The sequence below is a fragment of the Pleurodeles waltl genome, chromosome 1_2 (genome assembly GCF_031143425.1).
Source record: "Pleurodeles waltl isolate 20211129_DDA chromosome 1_2, aPleWal1.hap1.20221129, whole genome shotgun sequence".
In the NCBI taxonomy this organism is placed as follows: domain Eukaryota; kingdom Metazoa; phylum Chordata; class Amphibia; order Caudata; family Salamandridae; genus Pleurodeles; species Pleurodeles waltl.
Genome location: NC_090437.1, coordinates 1,152,934,758 through 1,152,949,046, shown reverse-complemented (window position 1 = coordinate 1,152,949,046; position 14,289 = coordinate 1,152,934,758).

Below are 14,289 nucleotides of genomic sequence, written 5' to 3'. Positions count from 1 at the left end.
TAGTAGTAGGCAAAGTAACCAGAGGCAGTTTGTGCAAAAGGCGTTGCTGTGGTCAATGGAGGAGTTGGTGTTTCCTGTGGTGGTACACAGTAGACAGCACCATCCATGTGGCTTGTAGTCATAGTGACTTGATCAAATGTTTCTAAGTTGCTTGTTGTTAGTGGAACTAATGCAAGATCATCATCATCCACCCTCCCCAAGCTCGGAGAGGCATCATTGTTGGTATAAACAACTTGAAGCGGAACTTCTTCTCCAGTAGTGAGAGGGATTCGGGAACTACTGGACGTTCCTCTTGGTCGGCTGTGTAGAATCGGCCCCATGTTGTAGCTTGACATTGTCAATGGAAACAAAGCGATTCTCTTTGGCACCTGGCAACGGTGGTAGAATAACAGTTCTGGTAACGTGTATCCCCATCACAGGGACTGGTGCTCAATAAGAAGGGCCAAAAATATTTTTTCACTGCAACCTTTTCACGCACAAGATCCCCAACTCTTGGAATCCAGCTGGTAGGTGTTACTGGCACATCCTTAATTCCTGTGGAGGCAGCACTTTTAGAAGAGTTATCTTCACTGAACTGCTGTAATTCCTGTAAAACAGTGACACGATAATTTATGTCAAAAGGTGTTTCTGCTGCCTCCACACCAGGACCATCAAGGTCCAGAACAAGCATTTGTGTTCCGAACAGGCACTCATATGAAGTACGACCCCCGAGGACCTTCTAGGCAGGTTATTTAGTGCTCTCTGAACTCCATACAGGTGGGTTAGCCAACTACGACCCGTACCTAAGACTCTGGCTGTTAAGGGTTGCTTTAAATCGCAGTTTAATCGATCCACGAAAGAATTTCCCTCGGGATGAAATGGAGACGAGTACTGGAGCTGGACCCTCAACGAAGCCATGGTGTCCCTGAATGCCCTTGAGGCAAAAGCAGGGCCCTGGTCCGAATGGAATGCTGCAATTGCATATGTACAGACAAAGACTCGCAAATCTTTAATCATAGTCTGAGCGTCAACCGAGCGTTGTGGCCACACCCACACAAATCTGGACCAAGAATCAACAGCGACTAATATATATTTGTATGCACTATCAGGTGTTAATGGACCGCAATGATCCAAGTACACACATTGTAATGGTCGATTTGAGATTAAGAGGGGTCTCTGCGGCGGGCGCTTAGCCGTGGAAACTTTAATTTGTTGACAGATGTCACAACAAAGGACATACTGCTTAGTCTCTTTATAGAGACCAGGCCACCAATAACGGACCTGCAAGAGTGAAATTGTAGCCGCCACGCCAGCATGTGCAGATGCCACCCCTTCATGCACTGCTTTAATCAATTGTGGTCTTACATCTTTACTGGGGATGTTGTGTACGCCTACGCCTGAAATTTTAACTTCAGCGTTCAGCATACTTCCCAACAAGTATTGATATTTATTAGGAAATCCTTTAGGATAAGGCGCACCATCAACCGTAGCTTTTATGGCAGCCATAATGTCTATGTCTGGTTTGGAACTCGAACTAGTCACTGCAGCTACAGTGGCGACTGCCACTGCTGACTTTGCGGCTTCATCAGCCAAAGTATTTCCAGCAACGTGTATTCCAACGCGCTGGTGTCCAAGTGTATGCACAACATGGACTTTCGGTAGCGTCTCTTTCAGGTCTGCTACCTTCCCCCACAGGAGTCTGTGTTTTGTGGTGTTGCCTTTTGAATCTCTGAACCCATTCAAGTGGCAGTAATGCAGGTATTCATTAAAAGACTGGACGCAATAATATGAATCACAAACAATCAGTGTGAACTGTGTTGGATCCGTATGTTCTAGTGCCATTAGTAGAGCTTTTAGCTCAGCCAATTGTGCTGTACAATCTCCTAAGGTCTGTGTATAGGTATGTTGGGGACAGAATTTCTCCCCCTTCATATAGCCGCTCACGACCGCCCATGCAGCAAAATATTGATGTTTAGTTCCAATCGCTGGTTGCGCAGAGCCATCAGTGTACATGACTACATGATATTGATCAATAGGCAAGGTGTCAGCGGGAACTGGATATTCTACTTCATATTGTATAAATTCTTGAGTTTGTAACTTTGGGTCGAAAATGTAGTCTACATCAGTGGCTGTTAAAGACAGCCCATTGTATCCATCGTCCATCGTGGATGAAGTGCTTTTGCGTTCGGGACGCTAGCTTTTGTAACGGCCTCTAGGGCCGGAATAGGAGAAACAACAATAATGCGTTTTCCTTGGGAAAGAGGTCTTTCTTTAATAAAAGCCATCTGCACAGCAGTGAGAATTTTCTCCGTGGGTGCAAAGCGTTGTTCAGCAGCGGAATACAGGTGTGATTTGTATGCAATCGGGACTGTCTCACCTTCATTAAATGTGACATAGGTAAAACCGATGGCCCCTGCTATTACCCTGATGACCAAATGTGTCTTATTGTCCCATGTGTGTAAATGTTTTGCTGCTAGCATGTCTGCCTGTAACTCGCGAAGGGTATGTGTATGTTCAATTGTCCAGAATTTACTTGAAAAATCAGGACGTATTAACTCATATAAAGGTTTTATACGTGTAGCATAATCAGGAATGTATGTTCTGCCAACATTTAGAAAGCCCAACAATGATTGTAGGTTTTTAATCGTATTTGGTGGTTACAATTGTGCAAATTTTTCAAAAAATTGTGGCGCTAAGCTCTTTTCCCAGGAACAGGACGCTGAGGAAGGCAATTTTTTACTTTTTAAAGTTAAATTTGTAGCCGAGTGTGGGGGGACTGAGTCTGACCCATGGTGGATGACGCTTGTCACTCTAAATCCGGGTTTTGCTCCGGCTAACTAGCAGTGCCTCACCTCTCCCGAATGGAAGAGACAATTGGGCAGCCAAGCGCATGACATCTTAGTACTTCTCAGGGAAGTCGTGGTCACTCAGGTCACAACCGGTTATCTCATACACAGTACGGTCTCATATATAAATGAAAAAGGCAGTTTAAGCTTTAAAGAATGGTTTAATAAAACGACTGCATTGTAGATAGCAAAGCGTGAGCTGCCATAACCTGAATTATACAACACAGTAAAATGAAAATAGTAACAATGAGAGTGAAGAATAAGGCTATATTAGTGCTGCTAGATTATTTTCTCTCTAAGTTATATTTCGAGCACAGCATGTGAAGCTCTAAGCCTGCCTTTCAGGTTCCCCCCGGGAGGACATCAACCCTCATACCTGAGCAAAGGTCTGTAATCTGCATCAGCATCTGCAACGGGCATTCAGCATCTAGTTGTAGGTCCCTGGCTGGAATCTCCCTCTTGACATGTGCTAGGACTAGGAAGTGTTTTTATAACTAACACACAGATGTTTCAAGAAAATGTCCCTACGTAAGGATGTGTATTTTCTACGAATACTGGAGACTAAACTTCTACCACGTTTACCGGCAATGTACCAGACTGTAGCCTTGACAGAAGCACAGGGCAATCAAGAATGCATTATTTGAGAACACAGTGCTGAACTAAGCTAAACAGTGTAATAGAAGAAATTAAAACAAGACCGTAAAAACTGGTTATTGTAAAATAACAGTGTGAAGTTGAATAAAATATATCTAGGGCAAAGTGCACAGCGGCCTAGTATGTTAAACTAACGTGCATGAAGCTATATTAAAAATGGCTACACTACACACCATTACCAATAGGGCCAGGGGGCCTAACTTACTTTTGGCCATGTGGTCTTCCCCCATTCCAAGTACAGTGCTGCCATGAAGGCCAGCATGGAGCAGAGGCTACTGACAGCTGTCCAAATCTGGAACCACACCCTAAGCTCCCACTGACATGTGGTTGAGCGGCTTCAGGGACAACTGTGGGTTCCTGTAACATCTCTTGCCGTTTAGAGTGGGGGGCCACCGCATCCTGTGGCAGACATCCTCCTTACACACTCCTTTCTGTTAGCACAGGGACAACACCCTGCTGCTGAACAGCTGCCTGACTGCTCAGGACTTCTTTGTGGTCAGGTGAAGCCTCACCAGTGCCAACTTTGGGTTTCTCCCTTACTGGGACAGAAGACCCTTGGCCCACTCAAACTCTCCTAAAGAGTGACTTACCTTTCTTCTTTTTTTTCTCTTTCTTATGGGACCCCAATCTATTAACTGAAGGGACTGAATCCCCAGCATATTTGTTTGGGGGGGACGCAGCGGGCAACAGCCCCATCTGGGATCAGACCAACCTCTGGAAGATCATTGCCTAGAATACAGTCTAAGGGGAGGTCAGAACTGACTACCACCTTATACCAGCTAAGGGAAACCCTCCCTCTCCAGGGGCACTATTGCTACTGGTTTGGTTGTGACTTCACCTGGGGCTAACTTTACCCTCCTTGTTTTTCCAGGTGTGGTTTATTTCCCTAAGCACTCCCACTCCAGTTCTTCTGCTAATCTCATTACTGGGGCTCCCATCTGGCTCGGGCAGCAGGAAGAGGGGATGAGTCTGTCTTCTGTCCTAAGTGGCATTTTCCCTTTGAAGACCAGTTTGGCTACCCAGCCCCCTTTCTGCATTTTGCTCTGCCGCTTCAGATATTCCCTCACCAGATGTCCCATTGCAGGCCACTTCACACCTCCTTAGGCAGCTTGGTTCAGCCTGGCAGAGGCTGGCCAATCATAGAAAACAATCCGGAGAGCTGAAGTTTGGCTTAACAGAAAAGCAAGTTCTATAACTTCTTTTCAGTGATAGTTATAGTACATCTAACAATGGTAAATTGTTGGATTTATTCTAACTATCATTTGGAGTCCAACAATGGAAATTGTAGACAGTTTCTTGGGAAAGTTATACTTTAATAAAGTTTCCCAATGTTGGTCTATGGAGCTAATGTACTACAGTGGGGGAAATTAAATTTGCAGTTTTTCCACCATCAGGTCTTATAAAACATATTTTATAATGTCCCTGCCTATAGATACAAGGCACCCTACCCCTGGGGCACTTAGGTAAGACACTGAGGGTGACATATGTACAAGTAAGGTAGTTTGAGATTTTGAAAGTACTTTTAATTCCAAAGTAGAAAATTGCAAAGCAGGGCTGCCTTTAAAATGTCATCAGGCACCCCAGCAGTGCACACTGAAGTGCGTTAAATCCACTGGGCCTATAACCCTCCATGTCTTATTATATACTAGGGTCTAATAGGTAGATTGTCATGCCAAATACAAGTGAGCCTAATCTTCATACACTTTTAATCATAGCATAGGCCCTGGGCATGGTTAGCAGAACTCAGGGCAATCTCAGAGTCCGAAAACCAGTATCTAGGGGGCACAAATATGGGAGAAAGCGGGGGGACACTGCAAAAGTCCTGATCTCTCACAATTAGGGTATCTGGTGAGTTGTTAATTCATTTTTGGTATGTGAAAGAGATGGCCCTGTGTGACATATGGTTCTCCAGTAATCTATCTTCTCATTAGGAGGACTCTGGGAGCACAGCTCCCCTTGGCAGCGCTGCCCGAAGTGTGTGGTGTATCTGTAAATAACAATAGATTTCAGTGGGTGCTACTTGGCACTCGTGTTGCAGCTCAGTGAATGAATGACTTCTCCCCGCACCCAGAGTTGTCAGACCCGGCTGTGTCTCTAATGTATCCAGCTTCACTTTGTCCCATAGGACTGAGTTATCTTTTCTCGCTAGCCCAGTGCATGGAGCACTGTGTGCCTAAGTCTGAGTGTTATCGCTGTTGGACCTTTAAATATTGTATAGCGCTGTCTGCAATAAATAGCCCTTAGATATCCCCCTGGTTGCATGGTCTATCTGTCCAGGTGGAACGCTGGTTCTTCTGTGAGGAGGTGGACCCAGTGGTTAATAGTTGTCAGCTGTGCCACCCAATAGTATTTTTGTATGTCGGGCAGGGCAATGCCTCTATTGGACCAGCCTCTCATCTGTTTTTGATGGCTGTACGCAAGGGGCTTCAGTCCCAGAGCAACGTACAAGTTTCACCCTCGATTGATTTAAAATAGGACACAAGGGAGGGGTAGGATGTATTCTGTAAGGAATAGAAAAAATGGGGCAAGGCCATCATCTTGAAGAGCACAGGTCTTCCAAGTAACAACAGTGGTAAGGACTTCCAGTGTTGGACTCCAAGCTTAAGATGTACCAGTGGGCACAACAGATTGTTATTGTAAAATGAATCAGGGTTGGTGGTGATGTATATCTCTAGGTATCAGAACCCTTCCATGACAGTTCTAGCCTCACAGTTGTGAGGTAGTTTTGGCCGTGAAGGACATAAATCAGTTAATAGTATATACTGAGTAGCCACAGAACTGGGTAAATATGTGCATAAGTCTTCCCAGCATAAGTATGGACTTCGTGACAAAGATCAGGATGTCGTCCGCATAGAGCGAAATATTTTTCTCATAGTGTTCAGTCCACTGCAGACCTTGAACCAGGGGTCTCACCTAATCCAAGTCACCAGCAGCTCAAGGATAAGAGCAAAAATTAGACGTGAGAGCGGTCATCCGTGTCTGATACTGTGTCTAGTACCCCTCTGAAGCCGGAATACCTGAGACACTCCTCTATTGACTGCCACTCACGTTATGGGTCAGTGTAGAAAAGCTTTATCCAAGCCATGAAGCACAGACCAAAACCCATTCTGGCCAAGACATCAAACATATATGGCCGTTTGATTGTGTCGAATGTCATTTTTGCACTGAGCCAGAGCATCGGGGCATCCTCTGCAAGCCTATTGGCTCGGCCCAGGACTCCGTTGAGGCACTGCAGGAGACTGGTCCGGATGAACTGGGTAATTATCGGGGTCAAGCTGGAGGCCTTTAACTTCTACATTTAGCAATGAAATCAGCTTGTAAAGCGAGCGTTTCCCATCCTTATGTATGACAACGATATTGGCCAGTATCTGATCTCTAGGAAGAAAACCCAAGTCTCAACTTTCTTTGAATAATCGTAGCACGTAGGGGGCAAGTTTAGGGGCATAAGCTTATTGTAGTCAATGGGTATGCCATTGGGGCCAACCGCTTCACCAGAGTTTACGTTTCAAATTGACTGCACAATTTCCTCTTCGTGAGTTCTGTTTCTAAGAGTTCCCTACCCAGGTGTGAAAGGCCTGGGACTTGTATGTCTGCTAGCAGTTCGCAAGATTCTGCTGCAGTGGCGGTAACTGCCAGAGAGTATAAGTGGGAGTAATAGGTGGCAAAAGCCCATGCTGTTCCCTGTCTGCCCAGCACACACTCACCTGTGGTGGTTTGTATTTCCTGGACCTATTATTTCGCTCACTCTCACTTATCAAGTATGGCCAGGAGTTTTCTGACTCTGTCTCCCATCTTGTAGAGGCGGTGCTGAGTTGCTCTATGACTAGCCCTGACAGCCTATGAAGCAGTGTCTTGATATATTCCTTTTGTTTGAGCCCCAATACATGTACGATGTCTGTCTGTTCAAGGTCTGTAAATTTGGGCTTCAACTCACGGATCTCACTCGCAAGCATCTCTAATTTGGCCTTACCATCAGTGTTAGGCCCTGTCCCTTGATAACTGTTTTGTACGCCTCCAAGAAGGTCTGCGTGGAAACTACCAAGTCATCATTTTTAGTGAAAAAATGCGCTGTGACTTTGCGAAGGCCCTCTCGAATATGGGGAACTGTCAATACCAGAGATTGAGGATAGTCTCTCATCTGCCCAGTCGGTTCTGCAACTGTAGGCAGCCCATAGTGGGGAATGTTCAGTGATGCCTCTGGCCAAATGACAGAACGCAGGGAAATGCGGGAGCTGATGGGCCAGGATGAAGATACAATCGATATGGGAGGAGGGTGACCACCCATCTGTAAATTTCACGGACTGTCCGTAATTTCGCCCTGCTGTCCGTTGTCGTGATAAAAGCTTTAACGGACGGCATTTGGCCGTCATTTTAGCCTTTCATCTAAAGGGCATCGGAGGCAGGGCGAAATTACGGGCAGAGGAGTTTCCCCAGCTGGGCTGGAAGGCAGGGGGTCTCCTGTGCTCTGAGGGAGGGAGAGGCAGACAGATAAGAAAAGGCCTTCTTGCCAGGGGGTCTCCTTCTCTAAAGACATGCAAATGTGCCCAACTGGTAAATCTGCAAATACAAAGGGGCTTGAAAACCTGCATTGACTTTACTAAAAGGAGTCACTTGAAGTTTTCTGGTGGCAAAGATATTTCTTTTAGAGAGGTATTGCAATGGTGTTCCAAGGTGAGCTGTGGAGTGTGTGGTTTTAATGGAGTGTTATACATTTTTTTAGTACTAGGTATAAACTGTATATTATTCAAATCTGTATTTCAGAAGCACTTTTTTTTTTATTTAACCAAAATGTATTTGCGTATTTTGTAGCAGCCTTTATTATGATGTAATTGTATTTTTCACAGTTCTTTCAGGTACTTCGGTACCTCATAGTACTAACAAACATTGGCAAAGCAATAGGTCTCATCTACGAAAGAGTTATTGGCTTTGCTAATGTGTTTTAGCCATTAGCCATGTTATACACCAGAGTAGCTGCTGTTCAGCATGGCTTAAAGTTAGTGGCATAGTGGTGTGGAGTGGAGTAGAGTAGCATAGGAGCAGTGGCGTAGAGCCCAGTGGTGCAAAGTACAGTGCAGTGGGGTACAGTGCAGTTGTTTAGAGTGCGTTAGCGTAGAGTGCAGTGGTTTAGAGTGCAGTGGCATGGAGTGGCGTGGGACAGAGTAAAGTGGCAGAGAGAGCAGTAGCGTAGAGTGGTGCAGTAGCATAGATTGCAGAGTAGACTCACGTTGCAGGGAGTGCAGTGGCATAGTGTAGAGTGGTGCAGAGTAGAGCAAAGTGCTGTAGAGTGGAGTGATGCAGAGTAGAGTCGCATAGAGTGCAGTGGCATAGAATGCAGTAGTACATAGTACATCGGTGTATAGTACAGTGGTGGAGAGTGCAACGCTGCAGAGTAGATTGTCAGTGCAGTGATGTGGAGTAGAGTGGCACAGAGAGCAGTGGCGTAGAGTACAGTGATACAGAGTAGAGGGCAGTGGCATACAGTGCAGTTGTTTAGAGTGCATTGGCGCAGAGTGCAGTGGCATAGAGTGGCATGGGGTAGAATTACATAGAGAGCAGTGGAGTGGAGTGGCATACAATAGAGTAGCAGAGTGCAGTAATGCAGAGTGGTGCAGTGTCATAGAGTGCAAAGTAGACTCATGTGGCATAGAGTGAAGTGGTGTAGAGTGGTGCAGAGTGGAGTATTGTAGAGTGGTGTAGAGTATAGTGCCTAGAGTGCAGTGGCATAGAGTAGAGTGGTGTAGAGTGCAGAGTTGCAGAGTAGAGTGTCAGTGTAGTGGTGTAGAGTGGTACAGGGAACAGTGGCATAGAGTACAGTGGTGCAGAGTAAAGGGCAGTGGCATACAGTGCAGTTATTTAGAGTGCACTGGTGTCGAGTGCAGTTGCATATAGTGGCATTGGGCAGAGTAGAGTGGCATAGAATGCAGTGGAATAGAGTATATTGGTGCAGAATGCAGTAGTACAGAGCAGAGTGGTGTAGATTATAGTGGCGCCGGTGCAGTGTTGCAGAGTGTCAGCTTGCAGTGGTGTAGAGTGCATTGAACTAGAGTGCAGTGGTCAGAGTGGTATAGAGTACAGTGGCGTAGAATAGATTGTTTCAGAGTAGAGTGCAGTTGCATAGAGTGGAGAGGTGCAGGGAGAGTGCAGTGGAATAGCATGCAGTGGCACAGAGTGCAGTGGCATAAAGTAGATTATTTCACGGTAGAGTGAGGTGGCTCAGAGTCGAGAGGTGCAGGTTATAGTGGAGTTGCATAAAGTGGCATAGAGTGTGATGGCATAGAGTAAAGTAGTGTAGAGTGTCGTGGCATAGAGTGCAGAGGTGCAGAGTAGATTAGAGTGATGCACAGTGTATTGATGTAGAGTGCAGGGGCATAGAGTTGAGTGTTACAGAGTAAAGTGCATTAGCATAGAGTGTATTAGCTTAGAGTGCAGTGGTGTACAGTGCAGTGTTGCAGAGTGGCAGAGAGTGGAGTTGTGCGATTAGATTGGTGTTGCCTAGACTGGAGTGGTATGGCGTGCAGACTAGCAGAGCGTAGTGGTGTAGAGAGGCATAAAGTGCAGTGGCATAGAGTAGAGTGGTACAGAGGAGAGTAGAGAGGTATAGTGTGAAGTAGCATAGAGTGCAGTAGCATAATGTGGAGTGGTTCCGAATGGAGAAGAGTGCAGTGGCATTGAGTGGAGTAAAGTAGAGTGATACAGAGTAGGGTGCAGTGGTGTGTAGTGGTGCAGAGCAGAGTGGAGTGCAGTATGGATGATATGCTAACACACTGCCATTACAGACAACACATTTTTTATTGAAATTACCATTACATTTGCACAGATATACAGTTTTTCAAATCAAACTATACTGTGCACAGACGATGATGTGTGGAAATTGCATCACCTAATACAATGATTTGTTTTAATCATGTAAAGGTATTTGTTTCCAGCACAGTTCAGAATTAACAAAAATGTGCTGGATTTGTCCTTCTAATTCTGATATATCCTGAAGTTTATTTAAATGTTGTCATGTGACAGAAAAAACTCTTTCCTAACCCCAGTATACAGCAAGATTGTCGCATAAATCCTCTCACTTTGAAATCAGAGAAAGGAAAGTAAACACTAAGGGGGTTATTACAACTTTGGAGGAGGTGTTAATCTGTCCCAAATGTGACGGATATACCACCAGCCGTATTACGAGTTCCATAGGATATAATGGACTCGTAATACGGCTGGTGGTATATCCGTCACTTTACCGTCACTTTTAGGACAGATTAACACCTCCTCCAAAGTTGTAATAACCCCCTAAGTTCCCACCGAAGACAGAGCCTGACATTTGACTTTGTTCTTTGAATGCACAGCAAATATGATAAGATAAGACAAAGATTTACAGGCCTGTTTACAGAAAGGGAGCACTCGGTAGGATACTGTAAATAAGGTTTTGGCAAGGGAAGGGACGAATTCAAGCTGCATAGCCTAAAACAAATAAAGCCAGCAAATTGAAAGCAACAAATTGTGAGTTACAAACCACAAGGTCAATGGCAAGCAACGGGGAGAATGCATTCACAAGAAAGCACTATGAATTTACTTAAAGTGACAGCTGTGGGGTACTTTGTGGGGAAAGTCCAGTATTTTAGTCCATATCCTGCAGAGGTTTGGCCACATCCATCACCCAGGTAGTATGACAAGAAGACCTGGAGTGGTTTCCATTTTGCAGGATAGGTCTGTACACCAATTCTATCAGTTTGCCACCATTTCCTAAGGTACAGAGCTTCTGGCACACCTCTTGTAGGGTTAGTGCTAGGTGGCAGACATGAAATAAGGCATTTAATGATTATTTAAGGTGGTTGTAAGTAAGGAGTTGACCGGGGTGAAGATGGTAGTCTGCCACAAGGGTTTGGAAATTTAGTAGCTCACTGTTCAGAAACAAAGTCCCCAATTTTAAGACACCTGCAACATGCCACTGATGGAGTTGCTCTGAGCACAAGCAAAGCAAAACACAACGCTGTGGGATAGCGTAACTGGATGGACGGAATGCGGAACCAATCAAACATTCACCCCCAGTCACAGATCTGGGTTTAATCCATCCATTATTTTGCTCACCATGCCACCCCAGTTTGAACCCAGCCATATGCAAATCAGTCTTGACCCTGCTCCTCATGGGAACAGTCCAGCCCGAACTGCCAGGCCAGGTTCTCCCTGGACCGGAAACAAGCATCCTGGGACCGGTTTCGGGGTTTCACCCCTCATCAGCCAGGCTAGCTTGAATCCAGTGGCACAGTGAGCCCGGGACCCACGTCTGGGCATACCCGGCGCACTTAGGGCGGCAAAAGCAAAGCAAAACACAACGCTGTGGGAGTGGGAAGGCTTAGCAAAGGTAGTGCAGGGGCATAGGGTTTCTTCGTGTCAGTTTACAGGTTCTGGCAAGGCAAGAGAAAGCCGTGTATGATAACCTTGGATGGTGATCCATAGAATGGTCAGTAGGAAACAATGAGCAGTGCATTAAGCCTTGCTTAAAAGTCTTTACTGGTAAACCCCATCTCATGCAGGGAGGTGGGCAGAAAGCCAGTGAGCCACCCATTGGACCTGTGCAGCTGAATTATAGCATTCTAAGTCCAGAAGACCTAATCCACCCGCAGTCACAGTTAGCTTCAGAGTGGAAAGAGCTCCTGATGGCGCCGCAGTGACCAAATCAGATGCGTGGCCTATCTGAAGAAGGAATGAAGGACGAGCAGAGGAAGGTTTGCAAAATAATACTATCATTGGGGTAGCATACCATCTTCACTAGTGCCACGTGGCCTTTACAGAAAGCAGAAGAGAAGACCAAAAAGCAAACTGGGCTTGGAGGGACCGTTCGCTCTGCCGAGATTTTCATCCTGGAAATCAGTGTAAGAATGGTAGATATTAATCACTAGGTATCAAAAGGTAACTGGTTCCCAGTCCAATCTGAGATCTAATTGTATGTGAAGGTGAAAACAGTGCCATATGTTAAAGAAACACTAATTACATTTTAAAATTTCTAAATTTTGTTTGTGCAATTTACATCCCAAATATTTTGAAGATTCTATGTGTACTTGACACTTAGAGATAACCCAGATCTCTAGTTTGGCTTTTGCTCAATTTCAAAACCATATAAAGACATGGACAAAGCGGGCAATTGCCTTGCACAACCTTGCAAGAGGTCTGGCCCCTGCTCACCCTTCAAAAGCTCTAACAGCAGACCATTGCACCAGAAGAGTTTGCCAAGGTGGATGGGTGTTGCTTGTTCAACCACTTGACAGTCCCCCTTCTGTTTCGCTCCTGTGTGCAGAGACAACTCCCCAGGTACCCAATACCTTTGAATAGTCTTGGTGGACCCATCTTGTCTGATTTTAGGAATTGTCCCACCTTGTTCTTCTCTTCTTTATTTATCCAGTTTTTAGCAACAACCCTTTGAATTACTTGCCGTGGATCTCCCATTTGATCTCAATTTCATCCTCCTCTTTTATTATCATTGATTGGTAGTCCGGGCTCCCATTTCTGAGATAAATGTAGAGTGCCATTCATACACTCTAGTGCAGTGAGACTACAGACAAGTTATGGGTACGTCACATCCTGACATTGGGTGTGAGACTGCCGCCCACACCATCTGCCCTGCCTCTTTAAAAAAAAATTATGTTGAAAGTCCATGGGCGGTTGGAGTAAGCCAGATGTTTTTGTTCAATTTGTTTAAACTAGCATAAGGTTAATTACCTTAATGTGTCCCAAACTGTTTGCCAGGGGTTTTAAAATGTTCAGAAACATAATCCAAATGTTGCTGTTACTTTCTCTTCGGGAAAGATCGGGTAGATTTGGGTAGGGGTGATGGCCTTGCCGCAGTACTGAAGGGCATTAATTTACTACTGAACAAGGACGTAATGTGACACCTGAATGTAGCATACCAGGAGGCAATCACAAAAGGTCCACAGTGAATAAATAGTGCTATGTTAAAAAAGAGTAACTAAATGCACTGACAACATAGTGAGGCATGGCCTCTCTTGCGTGTGTCTGTAAAACTGATGTTTGTTCTTGAATTTTTGTCCTGAATTTTGACCCTTTGTCCTGAATTTATGTCCTGAATTTTGACCCTTTGTCCTGCATTTTTAACAGTCCTGTCCAGAATTTGCCTCAATGCCAGGTGGTCACCCTATATGGGAGAGACTGCCATGCGGCAAGAATGGAATGTATATTGTCGTGCCATTGGATTATGGGTGCAGCAAATGTTCATTATAGCAAGAGCTGATAGGAAATATCTCAGTGGGCGACGAGAGGAGCCAGCTGTCACTCTCATCACAGAGTGCCATGTTAAAGTCTGCGCCCATTAGCAACCTGCTGTCTGGTAGACGGAGCAGACGGGCGCTTGGATCAGGGAATGTGCTGCTGTGAAGTCATGAAGGAACATAGATGGAGAAAATGTCAAACGCATTGCCCTCTCATACTCCAGAAAAGGCCACATACCTCCTGTGTGTGTCTGGCCAAATGTGCTTCAAGGTGAGTAGCAGTGTCTGTTTTAGGAGAATTCCCATCCTATTAGAATCAGCAGTGTACCCTATGTGAACAACCATTTTGTACCCCACCTATCTAGCACATTTTAAATGTTGCCATTAAGATGTGAGAAAAAAGTTGAAGGAATGACATTCGATGTACTGCATCACTACCCCTATTTTGATTTTGTCACCTAGGCCATTAACATTTCAGGATAGCAACCTAATGCTCAAGGCGGCCACTGTGTTGGCCACCAGTGTTCTTGGGTGTAGGGTGTTTTGTAGGGTGTTTTGCACACTTAAGTCGTGCTAGGGTGGGTTAGCTGCTGGGT